Raw genomic sequence first — 21,943 nt, 5'->3', positions numbered from 1 at the left:
TTTCCTAATGATAACTAGAACACCACCAACCCCCAGTTCTGGGGTTACAAACCTATCTGGGGGTCTCCATCACCTCTAATTTTTAATTAATTAATATTAATTAATTTAAATATGGTATACACTGAAGTATGGCATAAGTGTATAGTTGGATGGATTTTTACATCTACTCAGACCAGGAAATAGGCCACTACAAGCGCACCAGAAAGCCCCCATGCCTCTCTCAATTCCTTTTTTTTTTTTTTTTTTTTTTGAGACAGAGTCTCACTTTGTTGCCCAGGCTAGAGTGAGTGCTGTGGCGTCAGCCTAGCTCACAGAAACCTCAAACTCCTGGGCTCAAGGGATCCTCGTGTCTCAGCCTCCCGAGTAGCTGGGACTACAGGCATGCACCACCATGCCCGGCTAATTTTTTCTATATATATTTTTAGCTGTCCATATAATTTCTTTCTATTTTTAGTAGAGATGGGGTCTCGCTCTTGCTCAGGCTGGTCTCGAACTCCTGAGCTCAAACGATCCGCCCACCTCGGCCTCCCAGAGTGCTAGGATTACAGGCGTGAGCCACCGCGCCCGGCCCTCTCTCAATTCTTAATATGCCCCTCCCAAAGGTGCCACTATTCTGCCTTCTATCACTGTAGATTAGTTTTGCTTATTTTTAAATTTTATACAATATGCATTTTGAAGGATCTGGTTTCTTTCACTCGATATTACACCTACGTTGTTACCTGTAGCTATATTATTCATTTTTATTGTTGAAGACTGTCCTATTGAATAAATAGACCACAATTACTTTATTTGTCCATGCAACTTACTATGGATATTTAAGTTGTTTACTGTTTTTGACGATTACACATAATGCTGCTGTGAACATTCCTGCTCATGTTTTATGGTGCCCAGGAACACATTTCTGCTGGGTTTGTACCTGGGAGTGAAGTTGCTACTGGGTATGTTCATCTTCAGTAGTTATTGACAGTTTTCCAAACTGGTTGTATAAGTGTGACTTTAGGAAATTGTAGTTTTTTAATTGGTTGAATATCAGTAATTTCAAATGGCTTAACCCCCAATGTACATTCTACCAACAATGTTTGAGACTGAGAGTTCCAGTTGTGCGACATCCTCAACAATGCATTATGATCAGTGTTTTAGATTTAGGCATGCTAGTGAGCGTGCAATGTTGTCTCTTTGTAATTTAAATTTTCACTTTCCTGATGATTAATAATCCTGAGCCCTTTTTGTATGTTTGTTGGCCACTTGGATATCCTCTTTCTCGAAGTTCTGTTCAAGGTTTTTCGCAATTTTTTAAAGATTGTGTTGTCTATTTCTGATGGTATTAATACATTTCTTTAATATTCTGGACATGAATTGGTTATCAGATACATGTATTACAAATATCTTCTTCCACTTAGTGGTTCACTTTTCACTCTCTTAATAGTGTATTTGATGACCGAAGTTCTTAGTTTCAATATAGCTCAATTTTCTAATATTTTCCTTTCTGTTTACAGCTACTTCCACCCTAGTGTTTAAGAACCCTTTGTCTACCCCAAAGTCATTACTATTCTCCTAGGTTATGCTCTAAAATCTTCATAATTTTAACTGTCATATTTATAGCTATAATCCACTTGGAGTTGATTTTGCATAAGGTGTGAAGGAGGGGAGAAGATTCATATTTTTTCCATATAGAGATCCAGTTGACCCAGAATCATTTACTGAAAAGACCAATTTTTCCTCATTGTATTGCAATGTCCCCTTTGTCATAAATGAGGTAGCTGTACATGTGTTAGTCATTCTATCCTACTGGTTTGTCTATCTCTGTACCAATACTATGCCCTTGTAATTACCATAGTTTTTTTGGTAGTATAAATCTTCCAATTTTGTTCTTCAAGACTGCAGTAGGTATTCTGGGCTCTCCGTGTGTCTAGGTAACTTTTGGAAGCAGCTTATTAATTTCCCTACACACACACACATATACATACACACAAATATGCTAGCATTTTGATTAGATTTAAAATAACCTAAAAATTAATTTGAGAGATGTGATAATATTGAGTCTTCTAATCCATGAGTGTGGACTAGGCTTCCATTTGTTTAGTTCCTCCTATGAACAGCAAAGGCTTGGAGAGAAAACTTATGCAATGCAGAATGTTAGGCTCATCTCAATGATTTTTTTCTTCTTTCCAGGGTCTTGACTTTTTAAGTCCTGGCTGCTCAGTGATTCATTAATTCCTTCAAACATATTTTCCCCTAGTTTTTCTTGGAAGTGGATCAATGTGATATGAGCTGGCTGGTCCATCAAAGTGGTGAGGATACGATGGAAGTAGGAGTTGAGCGAGATACGACTCAGGTATCCAACAGAGCTGAGTTCGGATCCAGATTTTGCTACTTACTACATTTTCCACCTTAGCAAGCCTCGATTTCCCTTAAAAACATCAGATTAAAGGCACACAAGTGGAAGATGATGGGATGTATTTGGGAATGGCTATTCTAAGAAGATGAGAAATGCAAGGAGAAGTCCATATAGTATTGACAGATGCTGTGTGTTCACCAGGCACCAGGCACTGTGCTATGAGACACTGGTACCCTCGCTTCACAGATGAAGAAACTAAGAATTAAAGACTAACTTGTCCCAGGTCTCAGGTAAGTGATGGAGCCTGGATTTCAATCCAGGAAGCCTGATTCGGGGTATCTGCTTCTAACCAGAGACTTCAGCAGTGGACTATGGAGCTTAAACTGTATTCTACATTCATTGAAGAGCTATCATATTTCTTTAAGGATGGAATGGTATGCATGATTTAGGAAGGCCACTCTGGCCATGCTTAAAGGATAAATAAATATTTCAACACAGTTTTTATATGTATATTTGTATGTCCTCATCCCTTATTGTTGAAATAAAATAATACAAACAAAAGATATTTTTTAAACTCTTACACTTTATTAAGTCATTTATCTAAAGAGACCACCGCCTAACTTGTTGCAAATGTTATCCATTTTCTTGGTTTTATTTTTTTTGTCTTGAATTTCTGGATTAATAATTCCTACCAAAAAAAAAAACCTACTTCTTGAGAAACGAATATGTGTCACTTCTTATATCTTCTATATATATTTGTGTTCCTTTTTAGCCTATTTGCACATGTTTGAGATTGCTAATTAGTACCTAGCCATCCTATTTTCATATTTATTATTATCACTTTTTAATTGCTGAAAAAAATCCTCCATAGCATAATCTTGTCAATACTTCTGTGCACGTCTTCTGCTGGCATGTGGGATTTTATATGCTATAGATATTTTTAATAAATTATTTTAATTTCTCTGGTTGTGAAAATAGTATGCATTTTTAGCTTACTTTTATGTGAACATCATTTTTTTGGTGAATAATTCTTAATCTATTATTAGCTTTTTCTCTTTCCTTGTTGTCATCTTGTTCCATTTGTTCTTTTCATTAAAATCTCATCGTTGTCTGCCTTTTGGCAGAGACATTTTAGCTTTGCATATTCTAAGTAGGTGATATTATCTAGTGTTATTTCTTACATACTTAAATAGTGCATAAATTTATCACCTCTAAGCAACTGGGCCAATATTGTTCCCTTTTTTTTTTCTTTTGACTCCTATTGTCTTAGGCTTGGTGTTGAAATCGTCTGTTAACTTATAAATGGTGATTTCACTATATGCTACTTAATGTGCTTGCTTCTCAGAATAGTTGCCTGGCCCGGGGAATTTAACAGATTAGTTGCCTCTTGGGTCTATTATTAAAGTGATTTTTTTTAAATCAGTTGATGGTGAGGATTTTCAACATGATTTTATGTGTTCTACAATAATAATGATGACAACAACAACAATAATAACAGCAGTAATAATACATTTGAATGTTTATTGTGTGCCTGGCCCTGTGCTAAGTATTCTACAGACATCATCTGTGAATCCTCCCAAAATAAGTATTATTGGCCCATTAGCATCTGACAATATTAACCCAGCCACTAAGCGGCAGAGTGCAATTCAAACCCAGGTCTTTCTGACTCCAAAGCCTGTGTTCTGCTATATTTAATATTAGCATCATGTGACCCAGTTGCTTTTCAATAACACTGAAAATTTGGCTAAGCCTATCCTCTCTGCTCTTTGATTTCATTAGTGACTTTCTGTTTATTCTGTTTTGCCACATAAAACTTTCTAATATTTCTTTCAAGCCTATAAAATTTAAAAAAATAGTGAGAATTTTATAACAAGAATTAAAATGAAAGTTCAGGCTTTCAGGTTACACCAGAACCATATTTTAAAATCTACACAATATATTGACTTCCTCAGGTTTGAAACCATTTCTGAAATTTTCCAGTATACCAACTTGGCTTTCCTTGGAATGTTTCCCTGTGCTGTTGGGCATGTAGGTGTTTGTAGACTTAGTTAACCATGGAGAGAGCTGTTGTTTGTCATTGTTTTATGGAAGTTTGTATTTACCTTCCGGAAGCAAAAGAGGACGGAACAAAGACCTGCTGTATCACTTGTTCCCCAAGCCCTGGACTTGTGCCACCAAGTCCCCAGATAAAAGAGCAGCATTGTCAAAGGACCCACTGGAAATGGCGACCCTGCCTGCCTGGGCCTTGGTCTCCAAGGTGGAGGTCACTCATGTCTGCATCACATCTTGGCTGCCCTTTTGGTCCTGTGCAGCCTGCTACTAGCCAGAGCCTGGCTCCCCAAGAGGAAGCCTCTTCCTGTTCTTGGTTAGCCCAGAGGTTCCTTGTGGGTACCATGGCTAAATTCCATCCTCTTGGTTTAGGTCAACCCATCCACCCATCCACCCTGTTAACATGATTATGAGTTTTTGCAATCTAATATTTTAGCCACGACTCTCACTTTTGTTTCATGTTCAAAACCATAAAACATATTTTTAACATTTCACATAGTCTTTATTTACATTGTTTAATAGGTCCAAAGATGGAGTTTGGAGTCATAGAAAATTTTTTTCTACAGGTTTACCTTGAGTAAATACCAGGTTATTGATTTATTTGTGCTTTAAAATCATACAGCTTTTTAAAAAAATTCTCCAGGTGACTTGCAGATGCCAAGATGTAGAGATTTGGCAGTTCCTCTCTGCCGGTCCACAAAAACAAAGAGAAATGATACTCGTTTGATAGGGCTTAGTAGAACTAGCTGACCCAGTAAGCACAGTGTGGGTTCTTACGGATCATCGTGCCTGGCAACCCACGATAGAAGTTTTCCAAGATTGTTTGCTTGTCATCTAGAGAGGTGACATGGTATAGTGGAGCCACCAGAGAGAATTTTAATTCTATTTAACTATGTCCCCACATCAACATATGTGGGTTTAATTCCCACATCCTCAACCAACTGTTATAAAGTTTTTTATAAACCTAAGTTTCCCCTATTACAAAGTGTAGTAAACAATACTTACCTCCTAGGGTTCCTATGCACTGAATAATATAACCCTGCGGTCCCCAACCCCGGGGCTGTGGACGGTACCGGTAATGGTCCATGGCCTGTTAGGAACCGGGCTGCACAGCAGGAGGTAAACAGCAGGTGAGTGAGTGAAGCTTCATCTGTATTGATGGCCCCTCCCCATCGCTCACATCACCGCATAAGCTCCGCCTCCTGTCAGATCAGCAGCGCATTAGACGCTCACAGGAGCACCAACCCTACTGTAAACTGCGCATGTGAGGGATCCAGGTTGCACACTTGAATCGTCCCAAAACCATCCCCTCCATCCTGGGCTGTGGAAAAATTTTCTTCCATGAAACTGGTCCCTGGTGCCAAAAAGGTAGCGGGCCGCTGGCATAACCCGTAGAAAGTTTACAGTGCACAGCTCACTGGAACGGACTCTCTATTGTTTTCTATTTCCTTATTTTTCCTTCCTTTTTTATATAGTTAAAACTCCATCTTTTTCCACTTTTCAAATCCATGTGATTTTTTGTGGTGTGTAGTCCTTCAGGGACTTGACTCCCCAGTTTCTCAGAATCACTGAGCTCACCTCCCCAGCTTTTCTAGGACACCACGGTGGAATTTGATCAGGCTGGGAGACTCAGACCCACTCCTCTCTCTTCCTCAATCTCAGGTTTCCAGTCCCTGCTAATTACAGTTGCCCAGTCCTTTCCGGGTGGCATAGCCTTCTTTTTGCAGGAGAGATTGGACACAGAACAAAAACGAGTAGTTTTGTTTCCTCTCTTTTACTTATAGTGGTGGACCACCTGACCCTCATCCCAGCTGCAGTGGCTGTGTGGACGTAACAGGAGTTACGATTAACATAGTTAATCTCCTTCCCCACGAGAGGTGCTGCATGTCCTGGTTGGCCTCAGGCCTGGCTGTTAGGCCCCTGGGCTCACAGGCATGTGGGCCTCTAGGGGAACAGGTGTGTGCGAACTCTGCCCCTCTCTGGCCCTCCCCTTGCTTTGCTCCAAGAGAAATGGGTTTGAAACTGCAAACTCAGATTCCAGGGCACTGACTGGGCCTTGTGTCCCTGGGGAAAGATCCCCTGGATATTTCAAATCATGCTCGGTGGTGAGAGCACGAGAGTCTTCTGTGTAGGAGGGGATCTGACTCCATGGTTTGCTCTCTCTGAGGAATGTCCTTTGGATTCTGCTATGGTCTGAATGTTTCTGTGATGGAATTCATGTGTTGAAATCCTAAACCCCAGGGTGATGATATTAGGAAGCAGGGCCTTTGGGAGGTCATTAGATCGTGGGGGTAGAGTCCTCATGAGTGGGATTAGTGTCTTGTAAAAGAGGTGCCAGAAAGATCCTCACCCCTTCCACCATCTAAGGACACAGTAAGAAGGCACAGTCTGTGAACCAGGAAACGAGCCCTCACCAAACAGGGAATCTGCCGGCACCTTGATTTCGGACTTCCCAGCCTCCAGAACTGAGAGAAATAAATTTCTGTTGTTGATAAACTACCTAGTTCATGGTACTTTGTTATAGCAGTCTGAACAGACTAAGACAGCTTCGGACCACTGAAGCTGGTATGACTTGGGTTTAGGTCTAACAGTTAGGAGAAGACCCCCACCCCCCCTTAGGCCATTAGGTCTCAGCCATATTTTCAGCCGAGTCCTGTGCTCTTGTTTGGGCACAAGCTCAGCAAGAATATGATGCTATCCTGTGTCATAGGCCCTCTGGTGTATTTCTTTTGGGGACTTCTTAAGATGATTGATAAGTAATATTCAGGCATTTCCTGCAGGTCTTCTGCACATGAGACCATCTGCTAGCACCTCTTCTGGCACTTAGCATAGCTAGAAACAGCCTTTGTATTTTCTTCATTCATATTTGCAAATCTAAGATTAAGTAGATTTTATCCTCCATGGCACATCCTTCTCAGTCTCTGACATTCCCTTATTTTCAGCTGTTCCAGAGCTTCTGCTTCCATCAGTGTTCAAAAACCGTTTATAATATGTGTTTATCAGAGAAACCCCAGGGCAGCTCTATTAATAGTAAATGCTACAAGAAGAGTTCAGGCAGAAAGGATCACCATCCACTATTGACCTTTAACCTTCTTGGTTTGTCCTTTCTCCTTGTTTATCTCTGGGTATCTCTATGTATCTCTGTCTGTCTGTCTCTCTCTCCCCCTCTCTCTTCTCCAACAATTCTGCTTGGACTGCTTTTACACCATCGCTGCTGGTCCTCCTGGCTCTTCCAGCTGAAGAGTAAGCCTTTTCTCTATCCCCTTAATTCAAGCAAGACACTAGCTTTTTCCGCAATTCCTTCAATTCAACAAGCTCCTTCCTGCCTCAGGGCCTTTGCACATGCTTTTCCTCCATCTCCATCCCCAGCACCATTTCCCCAATGCAGCCTAACTCTTCCCCCAGCATCTCTCCCTCTCATCTTTCACATCTCAGCTTGCATGCCACTTCCTCAGAGGGGCTTTTCTGACCAGACCTCTTCTCCCCAAGTCCAAGCTACATCCTCTATGTCAATCATATGACTCTGTTTTTTTCCTTCATGCCATCAATCACATTTCTAGTTTTAAGCATATTTGTATTAGTTTCATACATTCCTCTCCCACTTAGCCTATAAGCCCCATGAAGGCTGAGGCTTACTTGCCATTGTAACCCCGTCCGCAGCCCAGGACATGCAAAGTTTGCAATACATATTTAATTGAATCATGATTGAATGATCAAATGCTGAATATTTTAGGACCATTTTTCCTAGAAGATAGAAAAAAAGAATAAATTTAAACATAGAGAACCTGAAGAGTTTACAGGATAATAATTCTCTATTTACCTATACTAATAATTGAGCCTGATTTGTTTAACTGTGTAGTCACATGGTGCAAAGTAACGCTAGTGCAACCAACCAGCGCAGTTTGCCAGGGACTGTCCCAGTTCGAGCACTGAAAGTCCTGCATCCTAGGAACCCCTCAGTCCCAGGGGTACAAACTGGGATGACCCATCACCCCATCTACCACAGCCCTTGTCTTAACCCCACCTGGAATGAGAGGATAACACATCTTTCTGTCCTCTGAATGTTTTCTTTTCAGCACCAAGATTGATTAATTGTTGTGGACCTTGTAGCTGTATAAAAATCTTCTCTTCCCCTTTTATGCAAAGGTGTATTTTGGCAGAAAACCAGACCTGGGGCTGGGCTCTTATTTTACTTGGTGTATTAAACTTGGAGTGGCTGTTGTTAAATATGGTACTATTTTTATTATATCGAACCATACAGGATAGCATTTTTCTTTTTCCATATGTTGTTAGGATCTCTTATTTACACATGGACTTCAAGAATATTTGGACACTAATTATCTGGGGGCACCTTTATTTGGGTTTCTCTTCACAGGTGTTCCTGAGTTATTTCTATGATATTTATTCAGGAACCTTGTTGTTTCAAGAATTTTTCTTTGTTTTCTTCCTATCTTCCTTTTCACTTCCTTCAGATTTACCTAGAGCTTGGAGAACATTCCTCCTTTGCCAATCCTCAAGGCCCTTTCTTGTTTTAAAGCCCAATTTATGAAATTTCTCAGCTTTGCCTGTTCTACCGTCTCATCTGGGAAACTATTTTCTATTTCTTCCCATTGGCTGGTAATGATTTCCAGTCTGCTGATTATTGTTTCTAATGTCCTTTTTATAATTCCTTGAAGCTTGTGATTATTAAAAAAAAAAAAAAAAAAAAAGGAGGAGGTTTGAATCAAAATCTTCCTGTTTCTGAGTTTCTGAGAAGTGCTTTGTGAACCATTTCTTTTCTCTATTTTTCCTGTCTGCTTCCATTTTATTCCACTTATAATAGCAATTACTAATAATACCATTCGAGGGTGTCTTCTTTCATTTAGTCACCTTTTCTCCTCTCCTAGATTAACGTATTAACTAGCCTACCATTTTCTTTCTTTGGGAGTTTGCCTGCCTTGTAACCCAGCAGCCCTCATAACTTCCCCTCTGCTTTGAGTTTTAATAGAGTTCTATTTTTACAGGGGGGAAAAAAGCCCACATATTTGAGTGCAAAGACTTGCAATTCAATCTAAACATATCTTTCCATTTTTGCCATTTAGAGACAGGTATTGAGGCAGAGTTCATAGCGACACCATCCCCTGGGTGGTATCTTCTCTGGGATTTTAGACAGAAGCACTTAGGAGCATCCTCACCCTTCTGAACCCAGACCAATAAAGCGATATGACATGTTGCAGCGTCTAGTCAGGACTCGGGAGAAGAAAAAAATTCTATGAGTAGTTATCCGACACAGGAGCTGTGTGTGATGAGGTGGCAAACAGAAGCACTTGGCTTCTAGAAAGACTGTTTCCAGCTCATGAATAAGCACATCAACAGGAAAATCTTAATAATCCAAATAACCTGCAGACACAACAGACTCAGAGGTTTGGAGATATCTCATAATTTCTCCTTGAAACATGCCAAGCACTACTATTTTCAGTGACTTCGAGAAACAGATACACACCCAGGAAAACTTCAATAATGGGAAACTTATTGGGAGGATGCAACTGAAGCTCTGAGCAAACGCTTGCCTAGCTCTTCCTCTCTTTCTTTCTCTCCCCCCACCCATGGGATTTCTGCTCAGTCTTGGTCTCTCCTGTTCAACTGCCCTAAGCAGAGACAACCTGATAGGGCCAGATGATTGGCAGCCAGTAGGAGCTTCTCTATTTGTTAGGCAGCCTTTAGCTCCAGCTGGTCAAATGAAGACAGCAGAAATTGTCCTGCTCAAAGCATAAGGCTTTATATGCCATAAAAAATTGCTAAGAGGCTACTTTTCTCAGAAAGGAACCGTGTAACCAGCACGTTGAAGGCTGTGTAAGGATAGAAGTGAGAGTATGAACAGCCGATAAAGCAAACAAACTAGAAGTTCTAACACAGAAAGGGGTGAAAGAAATTTTCTGAATTTCTCCTGTGACGCTCACTGCTGTCTTTTGCCTCCATGCCTTTTGCTGTGATATATGAGGTTGAATTAAAAAGTCAGTATTTGACCATTTTTTTCCTTATGAACCTGGCTATTTCACCAGTTTGGATCTAACATCTCTTTCTTGAAATACCATTGGCTTCCTCTGCCTTCTTTTTTATATCACAATCCTACCTGTCTTTTCAGGCCCAATCTAAACGCCAGCCCACCACAAACCCCGCCCCCCCGCCCTGAATCTCCCAGCCAGAAGGAACCACACTTCCCTCCCAAGTCTCTGCATGTCATCTGTTAATTTATCACGACCCCAATCACTGTGCACGTGGTGTTGTAGGTATTCTACAGAGATGATCTCACCTTCTAACCATGAACTTCATTTTTGTACCCACTTGGCCCCTTCCCCAACATCTCCTAGCTCTATATCTGGCAGAAGAGTAGGAGCTTGGGGTAGGCAGAATAATGATTAACATGGCAAAAGAGAATTAAGATTTCAGATTAAGGTGCTAATCAGCTGACCTTGAGATAATGAGATTAGCCCAGTGGGCCCAACCTAATCATGTCAGTCCTTAAAAATGAAAGAAGAGGCAGAAGAGAGGGGCAGAGTGATGCCAAGTGAGAAGGACTCAACCTGCCATTGCTGGCTTTAAAGATGGAGGAAGGGGCAGTGAGCCAAGGAATGCAGGCCAACTCCAGAAAGTGGAAAGGGGAGGAAATATGTTTTCCCCTAGAAAGTCCAGAAAAACACAGCCCTGCCAACACCTTGATCTGAACCCAGTGAGACTCGTGTCTGACTTCTGACCTACAGAACCATCAGATAATAAATTTGCATTGTTTCAAGCCATGTAGTTTGTAGTCATTGCTACAGCAGCAATAGAAAACAAATGTAAAGCTCAATAAATATTGGTTTAATTAACCTATTGTGTTTCAATCATTTTTTTGTTTCTAAACCAGGAATTAAATCAACTCAATTTTCACAGGGTCTCACATTTAGAAGCTCTTTGTTTATTTATGGAGATGAGTAGAGACATAAATCTTTTTTTTTTCATTAAAACATACATTCAAACAATTTTGTTAAATGTTTGAGAAAGGAGAAAAGGTCATTCATAACCTCAGTGAGATGGAACTGCTTTCATTTTCTTTTCTTTTCCATCCCTGATCATAGGTACATATGATTTTACTGTGAAAGTCTTAGCAGAAATATAAGTGTATGTTCTTTTATAATTAATGTCATATGATAAATATTTTCCACAGTTCTATGCAGTCCTTGTAATTGTCATTATAATTATTGCTTTATAATCCATATTTGGGTGAATCAGAACTTACTTCCATTCCTAGTCTATAGATCATTTGAGTTGTTTCATGTATTTGCTCTTACACTTAGAAAAAATACTAGAATTAATTTTTGTGTTCATTTAACCTTTTGTTTCTGTTGAATTATCCACACAGTAGATTTCCATAATTGAGATAACTGGAAGGGTCAGAGTAACAGTCATGGCTCCTAATGGGTATCTCTGTGGTAATACCAAGAAGATTGGAGAGAGGAACTTACCAATTTCACAACTATTTTTACCGGCATTTGGAGTCCATGTAGCTGTTTATATTGCATTATGAGTGTTAACATTTATGAATTTGTTATTAGTTATATTTTATTAAGCAAAATATGCTTATAGCTTGGATTCATTTACCTATTAAGGATTTGATTATTTTCTTATAAATAACACTCTGAAAACATTCTAGACAATGTAAATCTTAGCTTTCTGTCAAATGTATGTACATACGCTTCGTCATCTGTTAATAGTGCCTTTTAACTTAGAGCTATGGAGGTTTGGGCTTGTCTGTTTGTTCATGTAATTTTTTAGGAAAACTCAACCAAACCAAAATATCAACAACAAAAAGAAAATTTATATGTTCTCTGAACTCTATGAAGCAGACTAAGCAATTCAGAATAAATCGAAAATTTTAAATTAAGTATTGTATGAATATCTTATTGAAGATTTACATTTTAATCCGATAATTTATTATATAATTTCTAACATTAACAGCAACTTATTATTTGTGACAGAATCTCTGGTAGCTCATTTCCTTTATTGCTTGACAAAGCTAAAATTTGAAAATGAGCAAAATCAACCTTAAAATTAAATGAATTCCAGGAAAACTAACCTCTGCTTCTTTTTTAAGATTTTTTTTCTGATGACATAGTGTATGTTCATTTCACAAAAATTTAAAATGACAGACAAGAATTTAAAGATAAATAAATTTTAACCCTAAGCTCACCATCCAAAATCCCCCTGCTAACGTTTAAGTGTATTCTTTCAGTCCTTTTCCAACTGTGTGTGTGACTGTATAAAAATTTTAACCAAATTTTGATTATACTCTTTTGCACCACATTATTTCATTACCTACTATTTTTGGTGAGCATTTTCCCATTTCATAAAATACTTTTGAACCAATTAGACAATCGAATAACATCATCTATGTGAGCTAATTAGATTCTACCTTAAAAGCAGTTTGAACTCTTGAAGGAAGTCTCATTCCTTTGTGGAAGGGCAAGTCCGGTTTTTCTACCCCTGATTCTGAGTCCAAGTTCATGGGGACTCCCGGAAGCAGCTGACAACAGAAAGAGACACCTTTTGTGGAGAAGCAAAGCTCTCCCTATGGCCACTCTACGTCACACACTCTACCGGTCTGTCACCTCCTGAAAGTCCACGCACATTGTGTTCCAAGGCACTACTTATTTTTAGGTGATGTTTTCCTCCTGTTTCTGCAGCTGTTTTTAATCACAAGCCTCAGGCACTGCAACCCAAAGAAACCCTGGCAGAGACGAAGGTGTCAAGGAGGGAAAAGCACTTGTCCAAACCATCTCGGACATCACATTGACAGAAAGGGAATTTATCCCCACAGAACTTCTCGTTTATTACTGTGCTATAACAAAAGAGCAGAGGATGCAAGACCGGACAAACCTTGTTTCAAATCCGCACTCTGCCTTTTAATTGCCAGCTAAGTGATCTTGGAGAAGTCACTTAACTGAACTCCAGTCTTCTCCTCTATATAGCAGTAAATATGCCACCAAGTTATAAGGGTTAAATGACTGTGTAAAGCTGCCTTGTCCTGTATCTTGAGTAGAGGGGAAGAAGGAGCTTCTGGGACATCCTTCTTATGTCCTCATTATTTATTAATTATACTTTCACTAGTATATCAACTACAAAATGAACCAACACACACACATATATATATATATATATATCTAAAACTCTATGAAGAAGACTAGATAATTCAGAACGAACTGGAAAGTTTTGAGTAGTTAAGGTAATGCTAGCAGCTATAACAAATCCCCAAACGTCAATGGCTCAGCACAATAGAGGTTTTGTCATTCAGGTGAACATCCAACGCAGCTGTGGATGGTTGGTGAGCAGCCTTTCAGGGACCCGGGCTCTTTCCAAATTGCATCTCTGTCCTCATCTTCTAGGGCTTCAGAGTCCTCTGCATTCAGCCAGCAGATGAGGAAAATGAAAGGAGGGCAAAGGCACACACTTACTTCTGAACCGCCACAGCAAGAAAGTGACACTCGTCACCTCCGCTCACGTTCCACAGGCAAGAGTCAGTTTCACAGCACACCCACCTTGCTTCAGAGGAAGCTGGGAAGCGCAGTCTAGGTTTGATGAGCAGCTAGCCAGCCTGCCACATATGTGGATATAATTAATAGAAGAAAACACAGCAAGTCCTCACTTAACGTCGTCCATAGGTTCTTGGAAACTGCGACTTTAAGCAAAACAACATACTGTGTGAAGTAGGAATTTAATTCTTGTTTATGTCAATTAGCCTATGGTAAAATTTGTTTCATTATACAGTACATTATACACTTCTCTTAAAGTCGCAGTTTCCAAGAACCTATAGATGACATTAAGTGAGAACTTAGTGCATATGCCAAGCATAGATGCTAAGATCGAGCGTAACCTATAGTTCTGGGCTAAAAGTGAATCCAAGGGTCTCTTTGTGACCTTTCCAGCATACTCTTGTCTTGCTCACAGGGGGCTTCAGGGGAAGACAACATTTGTCGATGCATTTATTCATTGATTATTCATTCATTTATAAAAGTATTTGTCAAGTACATAGTCTGATGAAGTAACCTCTGTCCATGAAAAGTGACAGGTTGGGGGCCTGGGGCTCTCCCTTTGCTCTGGTGAGGATGTCTGGACCCCTTGCTTCCTCTCTCAGACACACTGCAAGCTACAAGAGGACAGCTGCTATGACAAAGGCCTCTGCTCCTTTCTAACACGAGTACGGACTCTGAAGTCCAGCTGCTGGCTCAGATCTGGCCTCTGCCTCTGCTTAGCTGTGTGACCTTGGGCAAGTTATCCAGCCTCTCTGGGTCTCTGCTTTCTTACCTGTTAAGATGAGGATGAATGAAGGAGAGTCTGTAGAGCTCTCAGCACAGTGTCTGACACACAGAGAGGGTCCCACAAGTAAGCTCGACGACTACTATCACCGCCTTCCACAATCCACCCTGCACTGCTTGCAGACCCATACCAACCCCCACTTGAATGCGCAGGTTGGAGAATTGGGCAAAGAATTTGTTATTCAAATAAATAACTTTTCCTGAATCCACTAGCTGTGAAATCTGCCAGTGAAGATGTGCGAAGTGTGATTATTTTGATGATGGAAAATTGGAAAGAGAATGTTCTAAATCATGGCTTGCCAATCCTTTTCATAGACAAATATAATATTAATAGGAATTTATTAAATGATCATTAAACCCATTTTTGTGAAAAGTGCTAAACTGGGTTTCTTACCTGTTCATTTTCATTTAATTCCCACGGTAACCTTGTGCAGTGGCCATTATTCCCCATATTACAGAGCAAACAGCAGGAACAACCAAAATGAGGATCAAAGGGCTTAGAATTTGCACAAAGTCACACACCTGGTAAACAGCAGAGTCAGGATTTGGGCCCAGGGCTGTCCAGCTCCGGGTCTTTGCTCAGCCCACTGGGCACACTGCCTCCCACGCTCCTTAATGAGGCTCCTTCTCGTATATGGCAGAAAAGAATCACAGTATTCACACAACACTCTATCATTTTCAAATGCCACGCTTACATGTAATCCTCATATCATCCCGTGCAGTGAGCAGAGCGGGGATTACTGTCCGCATTTGACAGTGAAGAAGAACTGAGATTCAGGGAGGCTCCTCAGGCATTTCGGGAGGGAGCCGGTAACAATAATAGCAGCATTTACTGAACACTAACTACCTGGTACAGTAATAAGTATGCTATGTACATTTCGCATTTAGCACCCTTAAAAACTCCATGAGACAGGTGCCTTTATGATCCCTGTTTTATACATGCAGAGACTGGCACTTAAATATTAGAATCCTATGCCAACCAACTAACATGCAATGAAGGAGACAAAATTAAAACATTTTCAAACCTAAAGGAAGTGAGAAATTTTGTCTCCCATGCACCTTATCTGGGGGGGAAAAGCACTCATTCAATGAATATTTCCTGAGCATTTATTTTATGATCTGCATGCAACAGACCCAGGCAGACAATGCCCCTGCTCTCATGGAGTGACAGCTTACTAGAAAGGACAGATAATAAACAAGGAAACAAAGTGGTCAGGAACACACTTTCTGATAGACGTAGCACTATGGAGGACACAGGCAGGCTAAAGCAGAGAACGACCGCAGGTGGGTGGTTTAGGTAAGGTGGGCGGAAGTTCAGGTGCCTGCGTATGAATAAACATCCAGCCACACAAACACCTGGGGAAAGGAATTCCAGTCAAAGGATGTGGGAAGTGCATTGGCTTTGTGGTGTGACAAAGCTTGACATGTTTGAAGAAGAGTAAGAAGGCTGAAGTGGCCATAGATGATAGTTAACAACAGAATAACAATAGAGATGAGAATAGGGGAGTAAGAATCACAGCAAAGTATGGCCAATTGTCACTTGGGGACACAGATGGAAACATCCTAACTTACAAATATTAACAAATGAAATCCAAGTGTACATTAAAGAATACATTTTGTCTATGAAGAGCTTATCCGAGGGACAAAGGACAGTTCAACATTAGAGAAATTCATCCTGTAATTCACAACAGACAGTAAGGAATATTAACCACCTCAATCAATACAAAAAGCATTCAATAAAGTACAACTTTCAGAATTAACTTTTTAAAAATCTTCGTAAGCCAGGAATAGAATGCAAGTTCCTCAACATAACAGAGGATACCTATCAGAGACCTTCAGCAATTAAATGCTTAATGGGAAATCTTTAGAAGCCCACTGAAGCTAAGTGCAAGACACAATTGATTGCTGTCACTGGTACTAGTCATTATTGTCCTGGAGGTCAAAAGACAAGAAAATTAGAGATATAAAGATTAGAAAGGGAAAAAAACTTTCACCCTTCGCAGATAACATGATTGCCCACCTAAAAATATACAAGAAAATCAAATGAAAATTATTGGAATAAAAAAGTCCAAAACTATGGACAGACAATATCAACATAATCCAATAGCTTTCCTGTATACCAATACTAATTAATTACACAATAATTTTAAAGGATCCAATTTACAACAAAAAAATCCTAGAAAATAAATATAATTTTTAAAATGTACAAGATCTATTTAAAGATAACTAAAGAACTTCACTGAATAACATAAACCTAAATAAATAAAGTAACAAACTATATTCCTGGTTGTGAATTTCAAGACTTGTGTTGAAAATATACTGATTTTTCTCACATTTATCCATCAATGCAATTTTTTTTTTTTTTTTTTTGAGACAGAGTCTCACTCTGTTGCCCAGGCTAGAGTGAGTGCCGTGGCGTCAGCCTAGCTCACAGCAACCTCAAACTCCTGAGCTCAAGGGATCCTCCTGTCTCAGCCTCCCGAGTAGCTGGGACTACAGGCATGCGCTACCATGCCCGGCTAATTTTTTCTATATATATTTTTAGCTGTCCATATAATTTCTTTCTATTTTTAGTAGAAATGGGGTCTCGCTCTTGCTCAGGCTGGTCTCGAACTCCTGAGCTCAAACGATCCGCCCACCTCGGCCTCCCAGAGTGCTAGTATTACAGGCGTGAGCCACCGCGCCCGGCCCATCAATGCAATTTTGATCTAAATTCAACAGCATTTTTTTCCAGGTCTTATCCTACCAGATGCCAAAACACACTGTGCACTATAGTAATGAAAGTGATCTAGTATTGGGGCAGATACTGATAAACTGATCAATGGTACAGAATAATAAACCTAGAAACAAACTCAAGTATGTATGAAAAGGAAATATACAATCAAGATGGTAGCTCCAATTAGTGGAGAAACAATGGACTAATCCACTAGTGGGACTGAACAAATTAGCTATTCATTTGGGGGGGGATTATATTAGATTCATAATTCACACCATCCATCCACAGAAAATAACCTTCAGATAAATTAAAGAACACAAATATAAAAATATTACAAGAAAATATAGGTGAAAAATAGGTAAATGTTTTTTAATTTAGGGTGGGAAGGCCTTCCTAAGCAAGAGACAAAATCCAGGAACTATAAAAGAAAAGTTTCCCAGATTTAACCTCATAAAAATGGTAAAATTCTATAAGCCAAAATACACCATAATTCAGGTTAAAAAGATTGGGAAAAAAAATACTTGCAACATATTTAACAGGTAAAGGATTAATATCCAGAACATATAAAGAGTTTCTATCAAAGCAAAAAGCAAAAGACAAACCTCAGAAAAATTTGAAAAAAAGAAATAAACAGGCAATTCACAGAAAATATACACACAGTTAATAAGCACGCAAAGCTGCATCTCACAATTAGTGAGGGAAAAGAAAATTATTTGGCAAAAAGTAGAAAGGTAGATGTTAAGTGTTGGCAAAAATGTAGAGAAACATTCTCATATTCCTTGTGTGTGTAAACTGGTGAAGCCAATTGATGAAGACCTTTTGAAAGCATCCACCAAAATTTAAACTGCACATGTCAATTGACTCAACTATTTCACTTCTAGGACTCTTTCCAAAAGAAATACTTGTTTGTATGTCCCACACAACTCATGGTACAAGTTTATATACATGTATCAAAGAATGTTCATCACAGTGTTGTGTGTGGATTAGGAAAATGATTAAAATCTTCTAACTTGCTATCAATAAGGAGGGAAATAGTTAAGTAAATTATGGTATATCCTAGTCCATCCCAGACATCTCTGATTCATCATTCTCACAAGAGACTTCAAGACGTCCTCCTATCATTTATGACATTGACCTGCATACTCCCTGTTAATAAATAACTCAATGATTTAGAACAAACAAGGGCTAAGGCTTTCTCAAGTTATGTCTTCCTTACATACTTTGATTGCCTGGCTTACCACCCCTCCACCAGTTCCCCACTCCTTAGTGGCCTGGATGGAAAAAGAGTTTAACTTATGATACAACCTCAGCACATGGCAACCTATTCATCTTTCCTTAAATCATTATGAGCCTATAGGAAACTATACTTAGGACCCCAAAATAAAAATCAAAATTGTCATGTCACTATTTCCATTATTAATTATTAAAATAATTAGCATGCATAATAGTTTTCAGTTATCAAGTACTACCAATCTAATATTTAAATGAGTTTTACAACAACCCTGTGAGTTGCACAAGACAGAAATTATTATCTCATTGCATAAATAAGGAAACTAAGGTCCAGAAAGGGAATGTGGATTGCCCCAAATCCCATAGCTAATAATAAACAGAGTCAAGGTTGAGTGTGGGCTTTCTGACTGTGAAACATCTGCTCTTTCTACAAAAATCCAGCTCATGGCAAAATAATTAGTAATATCCCATTTATCCAAACTCCAGCCTGGTAAATTTGATGCTCAGGAATGATATCCCTAACCCAGAAATGAGGAAACCTCTGATGCCCCTTTACCAGCTCTGAAACCTCTGATGCCCCCAGACCAGCTCTCTCAAAGTCTCTGCCTTGAAGCTAATGCCTTTATTCTATTATGGACTAGGCTTTTGCTTCTAGTCTAGTCAATTGCTCCTAATTAGACTCATGGATTTCCCTGCCCCTGGAAGATTAGAAATAGAGAATTTGAGTGGGTGGGAGTGGGGGCAGGAAGAACCTTTGAGAAGCAAGCTGTGCTATTCACACTGTTTTTACTCAAACACGAATCTTTGTTCTCCGATGCAGATTTTGAGAACTTGGTTCCAATCTGCTCTGAACAAAAGAATGTTGGTTTGAACAAACAAAATTTGAGATGGGAAGTCTGGCTTTCCTAGTTGCGCTTTTGAGCATCTGCCTCTACCCACCACTCCCTACGTTGGATCTCTCCCAAAGGTAGATGCGAACTTTGAGGAAAACTTCCTGGGTTGTTTACCAGTTGCAAAAGTCAAGGAGGACCTAGGATATCATCTGTCAAGGTTTCTAAAATAGCATCTTCACAATGCTTAGGAGATTGAGACAGCTGACTCTGAGGGGGCTCCCTCAACACCTAAAAGATCTTAGAGTTCTGTGAAAGAGGGAGGCCTTGGTTTCTATGAATATTTGTCAAAGTTCTGATCTTCTATTATTGCTTCTAAATGAAATTTTCCATTGGCTTTGTAGTCTCTAGTATTACACTAATTTTTGTATTTTAAACATATATATTTATTAAGCAAATAATTGTTTAGCAAAAAGGTACTTTTATCCTTGTTTTCTTCTCTCAGCTATATACCAAAAAAACTATAAATGGATCAAATTTTTTTCTCCTACCCTACATTGAGTGTCATAGAATTTGTGCATACTGATGTACAGATTTTCTAATCAATTTAATAGCTGCATATTTCATTCCATGGCTATGCCTCAATTTACTTAATACACAATTGTTGGATCTTTAATTTTTTCATAATTTTTATCAAAATTATAAATAATGCCTCTATGAGGATCTTTGTGAATAAGTCTCCTTTATCTTCTATTGAGTGGTTTACTATAAAACTCTAGGAGGGAAAGTATCAGATTGAAGGCTATAATTATCTTTGTAGTTCTTCATAGTTTTGAAAAACATTTAAAATGAAAGTCTATCCACTATCCTCAATATCACACATTGACTTTAATTTTACTACTGTTAATCACAACTACATTTGTGGATTATTTTTTATATTCTAATATTTTCTTTCCTTATTCCTTATTTAGTTTTACCTACCTTAAAACAGCTTCACTTATCTCTCTCACAATCACAAGGACAGGGGCATTTTAAAACATATATGTGTATGTACATGTCACATTTATGTTCAGTTGAAAAAATATGACCTAGCAGCTCATATGGTAAATATTAGATAAAGAAGTCAGCCTGTATCTGCCACTTTCAATAATGGATTTTTCTCTTGAGTCAAAGGAATGAACCTTTGTATCCAAATGCCTCCTTCACTGATTCCATATGCCTAAAGGGAGGAAGTGGGTTGGAGTTGGGCTGGATTTTAGTGTTGGGGAGGTGAAGGGGAGATGGGAGGGCTGGATTTTAATCAAGTGTCCCAGATGATATTTGTCATCAAGGAAGTTTGGAAACACCTGGTTTAAACCTCGGGCCATTGGGTGACGGTCACAGGGAGTCAGATTTCCACTTCCCTGAGAGAATTCCTGAATAATCAGACTTATCCAGTGGTAAAAAGGCTGCCTAGGAGGCAAGTATTCCTGTCAGGGAAGGGTTTTTGGAGACCAGATAGCCACAGTTACGTCTTGGGAAGTCTCCAGAGTAGACCCTACAGGTTCTGGTCCCCTTTGAATGTGGGAGCCGTCTCCCACTGCAGCTCCAAGGCTCGACAGAGTGTCTCCTATAGGCAGGTAGAGCTAGAGGCCTTTAAGTGTCCTTTCCACCCTGGAAGAGCTTGATGCTGTGATTTCAATTAACAAAACAAGTAGTTCACAAGTGTAGCTTCAGTATTTTCTATTCTTCTTTCCAAGATGTCATAATATGGAGTGTTACTTTGCTAAAGCCCCAGAAACGGAAGCTAGCTGAGGTCTTTTGGCCACCTTCCCCTCTGATTCTGAAATCTCCTTATGACACCCTTTGGCCCCCAGTGAAGATTAAATGACAGAGACCCCCTAACTCTGTGACAGCCCTCTCATAGGACCATGTCATGAAAACCATTATCTTTACCAAAAATTCATACAAAACCCCATCAATTACGTCGGGGAGGCAGGGAAACTGAGTCACTGGCATAGCTGGGGCCAAGGTCTAGGCCTCTTAACTCCCATCTAAGACCTTTTCTATGAGTTCAAGTGGTTATATCTGCTTGGGGAGTAAAGCAGGTGAAATCTGGGAAACTGTTCTCTAAAGAAGTCAAAGTGTTGTGTTTCCAACCTTCTTAAAAAACTTCTTACGCCACCATCATTACACTAAATGCTCAGTGGACTATGAAGATCTGTGAAACACGGCAGGAGGGAGTGAAGGCCTGGGAGTGGGGTCTCAGCCTGTACCCACCCTCCACGTAACTCTGCTCCTCAAGGCGAGGCCTGCGCCTGGGCATCCCCTGGGAGTGTGTCAGAAATTCAGAATCCCAGGCCCCACCCCAGACCTACGGAATCAGAGCCTGCATTTTAGCAAGATCTCCAGTGATTCGCAGGCACAGCACGTTAACATGTGGGAAGCCCAGACCTAGATCACTCATAGA

This window comes from Eulemur rufifrons, chromosome 7 (genome assembly GCF_041146395.1).
Source record: "Eulemur rufifrons isolate Redbay chromosome 7, OSU_ERuf_1, whole genome shotgun sequence".
Taxonomy (NCBI): Eukaryota; Metazoa; Chordata; class Mammalia; order Primates; family Lemuridae; genus Eulemur; species Eulemur rufifrons.
Note: the sequence above shows the minus strand (reverse complement) of the source record.